Source organism: Leptonychotes weddellii, chromosome 1 (assembly GCF_054177405.1).
Source record: "Leptonychotes weddellii isolate Sample4059 chromosome 1, ASM5417740v2, whole genome shotgun sequence".
NCBI classification, from domain to species: Eukaryota; Metazoa; Chordata; class Mammalia; order Carnivora; family Phocidae; genus Leptonychotes; species Leptonychotes weddellii.
The window spans coordinates 191,416,922-191,424,008 of NC_138369.1; positions in this window are offsets into that span (position 1 = coordinate 191,416,922).

Sequence of the window (7,087 nt, forward strand, 5' to 3'; positions counted from 1 at the left end):
TTTACCCCAAAGATACAAAAGTAGGGATCCGAAGGGGTACGTGCACCCCGATGTTTATAGCAGCAATGTCCACAATAGCCAAACTGTGGAAAGAGCCCAGATGTCCATCGACAGATGAATGGATAAAGAAGATGTGGTATATATATACAATGGAATATTATGCAGCCATCAGAAAGGATGAAATCTTGCCATTTGCAATGACATTGATGGAAATAGAGGGTATTATGCCAAGTGAAATAAGTCAATCAGAGAAAGTCAATTATATGATTTCACTGATGTGGGGAATTTAAGAAACAAGGCAGAGGAACATAGGGGAAGAAAGGAAAAAATAAAACAAGACACAGTCAGAGAGGGAGACAAACCCTAAGAGACTCTTAACTCTAGGAAACAAACTGAGGGTAGCTGGATGGGAGGTGGGTGGGGGGCTGGGGTAACTGGGTGACGGGCATTAAGGTGGGCATGTGTGTTATATGCAACTGATGGATCACTACCTCTGAAACTAATAATGTGGTATATATTAACTAAATTGAATTTAAATAAAAAAATTTAAAAAGAGTGTCTTTTTTTTATTTTGATTTTTTGCATTAATTTAAATTTTTGTTATTTTTGTAAGTAGGCACCACACCCCAGTGTGGAACCCAATGTGGGGCTCGAACTCACAATGGTGAGATCATGACCTGAGCCAAGATCAAGAATCAGATACTTAACCAACTAAGCCACCAGGAGCCCCTCATTTTGCCTTTTAAACTATTGTGTTAAAATATTGCTTGTTTTGATGCCTGAGATATTTGGCATCTTTCCCCTTAAAATTTGCCACCAGGCAGGTGTGGATGTGTGTGCCTGCAGGCATGCGTGCACCCACGTTTGTGTGCGCGTGTGTGTGCGTGTGTGTGTGTCCATCTCTTGCCCTGTTAGGAGGTGGACAGTGGGCGAGGGTCCTGAGCCTGGAGCTGGACTTGCGGCTTCTCACGGGCTCCTGGTAACAGGGGACAGGGCACCTTCCACCTCCTGACAGGGCAAGATACAGACGTGCGCACGCACACGCACACGTGCGCATGCACACACACACGCACGCACACGCACACGCACTGCTTTTCACAGGAGACCCAGGGACCCCGTCTCTCTTCGTGCAGGAAAAAGACGTGGGCTTCATCCACATTCAGGCCCGATGGGACAGACGGGCCCGCGGTGCCCAGGGCTGTCAGCTTTGTCGCTCGCCCTCTCCCTCCTCATCCTCCTGGTGACGTCCTCACATCCACAGGAGGCCCCAGGCTCTGGATGAGGCCGGCCGGGGAGTGGAGGCAGCCCTGGGCGCTGGCACAAACTCTGGGCAGGGAACTCATAGCACGAGGGAGCCCCCTTCACACAGCAGCCGAGCCCCGAGGCTGGGAGGGGGCACTGGTGTCCCCTGGGCAAGTGGCCGCGGGCCAGGATTGGGCATCCAGCAGGAAGCTCTGGCCCCAGTCTGTCCCGGGTCACCCTCCGGCCAGTGTGGACTTGGCCAGTTCTCTTAGGCACGTGGCCTCCATTTTCCAAAGACACGACGCAGGGCAGGGTGGGGGGAGCTCCCTGCCGGCTGGCAAGATCCTTACCGCACAGAGCGTTCTGGCGGGCTTCTGCTGCAGACGTGTTTCTCTGTCCCCTGGGCGGGCAAATGGGGGCCACCATCCCTCTGCCCTGGGGCCCAGCAGGAAGAGAGCAGTTGCCGTTCTGTGGGTGGCAGCAAGCTCCCAGCCTGGGTGTTTCAAGGCCAAGTGTACCATCCACCAGAGGAGCGCCAGCACATGGGGAGGAGGTTTCCTTCTTCGTCCTGGTGGGGACAGACCCAGGAGTGGTGGAGGCTGAGCTCCGGCTGACCCGGTCCTGGGCCGAGGCTGGGCTCGTCAGGATGCACGCGGTGCCCACAGCTGGGGGCATGCGGCCCCCACTCTTCCCCCATCCGACTCCGACTTGGACTGGCCGTGTCCTCGGGCTGTGGCCCGAGAGGCCTGAGGCCAACATCGCTTCCAGCAGTTCCTGCGGTCAGCTCTGGCCCTGCCTGGAATGGAAGGTGCAGGATTGGAGGACGGGCAGAGGCGGAGCCATCTGGGGCTCTGGCTTTCCGTGTTACGCCAGCATGAAGGCAAATTTACGGAGGCAGCATCTTTATTACCTCTACCCACCAGGGTGCAGACAAACCTCAACAAAATGAACAACACAAACCCTCAACCGTTTGGGTTTGATTTAGCCACTTGGGGTACCGCTCAAACGTTCAGATCTCTCCCCTGTCCCCTCCAGTACAAGAGCTGGGTCCTGCGCTCACTCAGCTCACGGGGCTCCCGCCACACGGATGTGACTGGTGGATCTGAGCTTCAGCGTGAGGCCCTGTCGCCTCTCGTTGCCGCGGCCGGATCTGCTGTCCTACAGCTGGGAGGTGCCCTGTGTCTTCTTCACGGCACAGCTAGTCCCGGCATTGACGACCAGAGGTGTGGGGACTCGGGGCTGGAGGCAGGCCCCTCCTGGACCTGTCTCACGCTCGAGGTCCCCACTGGCCCTGTGTCAGGCCTGTAAGGGAGGAACCCCCTGGAATCTCAGATATTTTAGAGACTGCAAACCACCCCAGCTTCCTGGAGAAGTGTCCTTGGCCCCAGTGTTTTCTGCCCAGCATGTTACCGGGCAAATTTCCCATGAATCTGGGTGAGCCCTCCTTCCCTAAACTGGGACACTGCGTCACAACACAAGCTTTGAGGGGCAGGGCAAACCCCTCTTTGTGGATACCGGCGATCTGTCCTCTGCCGAAACCCCGGGAGCAGCCGCGGGGGTTGGCCAGGAGGAGGACTGTATTCCATTTTTCTCTGCATCTCCCCTCATAACTGAAGAATCTGCACTTGTCTAATAAGTCCTGAGACCCGTAATGGGCCCAACTCCCCATGTTTGTTCACACGCTCATCAGACGCACACTGCCGCCTCCCACAAGCGAGGGTGGCACCAGGCACGGGGCCCAGCCCGGCTCTCAGCACGGACAAGCCCGCGGACCCCAGGCCGAGGCACTGGCGTCTCCTCTTGGTTCCCCAAGGCTTGAACTCTCGCCCACGCCGCTGATTTTTCAGCGGAAGTCGGGCCCCACGCTAAGCCGGCCAGGCCACACCCCGAGTCCCCTCCTCCCCCTGCCCTCCGGCCCCAGGCCCCAGCCCTGCCTGTCCGCAGGTTAGCATTGGCTGTCCCGCCGTCTGCCTGCAGTGCTGCTCCCCCAGGAAGCAGGCCCCCCGCCTCACGTCCTCCAGTGTTTGTGTCTGGGGCTCCTCCGGGGGCCCATGACGACCCACCTAGAACCCCCCCAGCACCCACTTTATTTCGCCGGCTGGGACGAGCGTTCAGTGACTCACTGTTGCGCAGATGCTGCTGACGGGGGGTCCAGATACAGGAACGGGTGAATGAGTGCGTCGTGGGCGGCGGGCCGCGGGCAGGGGCGCGGCCCGTGCATCGCGGGGGAAGGCAAGTTAGGGGTGGGCTTTTACGCCACGAGCTTAAAGCCTGACCCCTTTTCCCTCAAGGGAGTGTAGGGAAGGATTTCACCGTTTCAGCTGCTCGGCCGTGGATTCCGTAACACAGGGGCCTCGCATGGGTCCGATTTTCGGAGAATCCACCCCAAAACCTCTGCCTCCGACTCCTCTTCCAGGGCAGACCGTTAGCGGCCTCGACTGTATAAAGTCCTTCAGGTTACCGAGGGCTTGTCGATTTCTATTTGGGAACTTACGCTTCCTGAGAGAGTCGTGCGTGGGACCCGGGCCGCGTGCTTTGTGAAGTTGTGGCCCCAACTCTCCACACCCCCACCTCCGTGGCCTGACATCCATCTCCGCTTTTCCTTTGTCTGTGTCTGCGTTCAGTATGTTATTCTTTCCTCAAATCTTTAAATGACGTGCCTGGTTTATGTAATTCCAATCTTTTTTGGTATCTAAAATACTTTTAATCCCAAAGGTGTTGCTTGGACGGAATCCCACAGGAACGGACCAGGAAACAGCGCCTTCTCCCTACGGCCGCTGTTTGCGGGTCCCACGTGCTAGTTCTCTGCTTGCTGCCTGGTTGTACGCGGACGTCCCCGCCGGCGCCCTGCCTCAACCCTGCGCCCCGCCCCCGCCGCCCCCTGCCGTGGGGAGCGCCCGTCCTCAGCCCTGCGCCCCCGCCGCCCCCTGCCGTGGGGAGCGGCTGGGCTTGATCGCTCTGATTTCCCACAGGTGCTGAGACTCCATCGGGAGGTGTACCCTGTTTGTGTTGGTTCTGTCTCCACATCTCCCATTTCTTGGCTTGTCGCCGGCCCCGTGCAGTCCACGCACGCAGGAAAGCGTCTCAGCTTTGCCGACCCCTCCGTGTGCTGCTGTCTGTCTGGACGTAGAGCCTCTTTCCTGCCAAGGGGAATCGTCAGAACCCGCTTGGGGGTTCCTCTGTGAAGTTTCGTGGGACTGCAGACCCGCCGTGAGGTCTGACAGGCCGGTTCTGTCCCGCCCCGCGGGGCGGCCCCATCCCCCACAGCCGCAGGGCCTGCGGGGCCCATGTGCTCTGCGGGGAAATGCGGAACCCTGCCAGGGTCGCGGCAGGGGGACGGAGGGAGCAGTGGGACAGCAGGTGCCAGGCACCACGGCCCCCCGACAGGTGAGGAGGTGCCTCTCCGTGGCCCAGAGGGAGTGCAGTAACTTCGTGACCTCGAGCACGGGGGCCCTGCGGGCCTGGAGTGAGGCGCCTGGGACAGCCGTTTGGCCTGCCAGGACCCCCCACCACACCCGTGTGCTGGGCCCCATGGCTGGGGCCGAGGGCCGGTCAGAGCGGCCCATTCCGAAAGGCCCAGGAAGTCGCAGCGAGGCCGATCCGCGGGAGGCAAGAATCCCTAGGAGTGTCCCGTGGTTCTCTGGTCCCTGGGGCCTTGTAGGGGCTCCCAGTGCCCGAGCCCCTCTGCAGCCCAGGTCAGGCACCCACTCAGCCGCGGCGGGCGCTGACGGATCCGTCCTCACAGACCAGCCTGCGGGACGCTCACGAGCCCCCCATCTCCCGCTGCTCCTCTCGTTCAGATCTTGGGTGGCAGCCCAGTGTTGACGGTGGCCCTGATTTTGCCGCGTGACACCCCAGTGTTCCTCAGACCCGCCACGCACTGTGACCCCGGGATTTCCCTGGCTGACACGGTACTCAGACACACCAGCTAAGGGACACGCAGGGTTCCACAGTTGGGGATACCTGTTTGGCACATCCTGGACCTTGGCTTACCTGGGCAGGGCCTTGACCCTCCCTGCGCACACCGTGCCCTCCCCAGCCCCGTGGTCCCCAGCTCAGCACAGAGGAATGAGTCTGCACACGGGAGGGAGGCTTCCAGGAAGGGGGCAAGGGCTTCCTGGAGGAGGGGGCACTGGGCACGACCTTGGGGAAGGAGCCCACCGCCCTGAGGCTGGGCCCTCTGCTCTTCTGGGCATGTGCAACACCCAGGGCCCCTCTGGCCACGGGGGTCCAGTGGCCTGTCTCCCCGTGGTCCCCATGATCTGGATTTGCTGCCACACAGGTCCCCTGGCCTGAGGGTCTCTGAGAACCCACCAGGGAAACAACCCCTGTGGCTTTTCTGCAGCTTTGCTCTCCACACGCGGGTGTGGGAACCCCGTGGATGCGGCCGTGGGAACCCCCCCGTGGACGCGGGCGTGGGACACCCCCCACCCCGTGGATGCAGGCCTGGCCACCCAGGGGCTCACCTCGTCCTGGCCTCAGACTTCCACTTGGAGAGGGTGGTCCCCACGGTGGTGATGGGCACTGCTCCCACGCCCTTCCCAGCAGTGACCTGCTCTCACCTCCTGCACTCAGTGAAGACCTCCCCATGGGACATCAAGTGCCCTCGGTTAGCCCTGAAAAGTGTGATGTCTCATCATGGTTTCTCAACAAATTGCCCTGAGTACAATGAATCAGCTTGCCTACCTTCGAGGCACAACGTTTAGAAGGTCTGTGGTTTTTACACCTGGGAGGAAGAAAAAGAGAAATCTCCCAGGTGTTTTCATGGTTCCAAAAAAGGAGAGATTCGTGGCCACAGGTATGTCTGGAAACCCTGCCACCTGCACAAAGCTTCTTGTGGAATTTGCCAGGAATGTTCCGCGCGGACAAAGGAGGAGCTCCTGCTTTTCTTCCCAGGGGTTGTAGGAGAGTCAGAGAGCCAGATGCAGAGCTGGGATCATGGGCCCACGCATTGATGGCGGAGACCCCGAGGCGAGGCAGACGATGGGCCAGCGCCGCTCTCTGAGCCACGGGAGCGCATGGACGTGCCGGCCCCACGGATGGGGTGGGTGATGTGGCCCCGGGACAGCCCCCTGGAGCTCCAGGCCATTTCTGTGAGGACAGGACGGGGTGTGTTGGTGACGGCAGGCCACGGAGGGGGCTGCACACACATGTCCGAGATTTCTCGTAGACAAGACTGCCCTGCTTCTCTGTGAGTTCTCAGGACTTGACGCTCAGCCATAGGGAAGCACGTGGGTTTTTACGAAGAAGGGGTACCATACTCTGGTTCTAGGTGGTGAGCACGTCAACCGATGGGGCGGCAAGATCAGGCCCAGGAGATGCGCCAGCTCTTTTCTCACGATGCTTTAATATAAAAGCCTGTATGTTCATTGCTCCCACTTTTCTGGTTAATCGGCCTTTTCCTTCTTGTCCCATTCAACAGTTTCCGTATCCACGTTCACAGGCCACCTCATACCTGTCCACACCAAACAGTATGTTTAGAAGATCCCTGTCTAGCGCATAACCACATCTCACTTAAACACATCCTGTGGGTGGCAGATGAGACCTTGGTCATGTTGCCACTACGTTTTGGCTTCAAGAAAAGCTGCCGTGGCTGATGATGAGCCAAGAGGAGTGAGGCGAGGTCCCCGTGGGCCCTGCAGGACACACGGGAAATGAGTGACCAGGAAGGGACCTCCCCCGCCCTCCTGGCCCCCGACCTCACACATCCAGCCTCCAGAGCCACGAGCAACACACCTGTATAAGCCGCCTGGCACGTTGTGCTTTGTGACAGCAGACTGAAGGGACTAGGGCCCCTCGGGGAGCAGTTTTGTGCTATTGTAAGATCATCTGAGCTGTCGTAAAG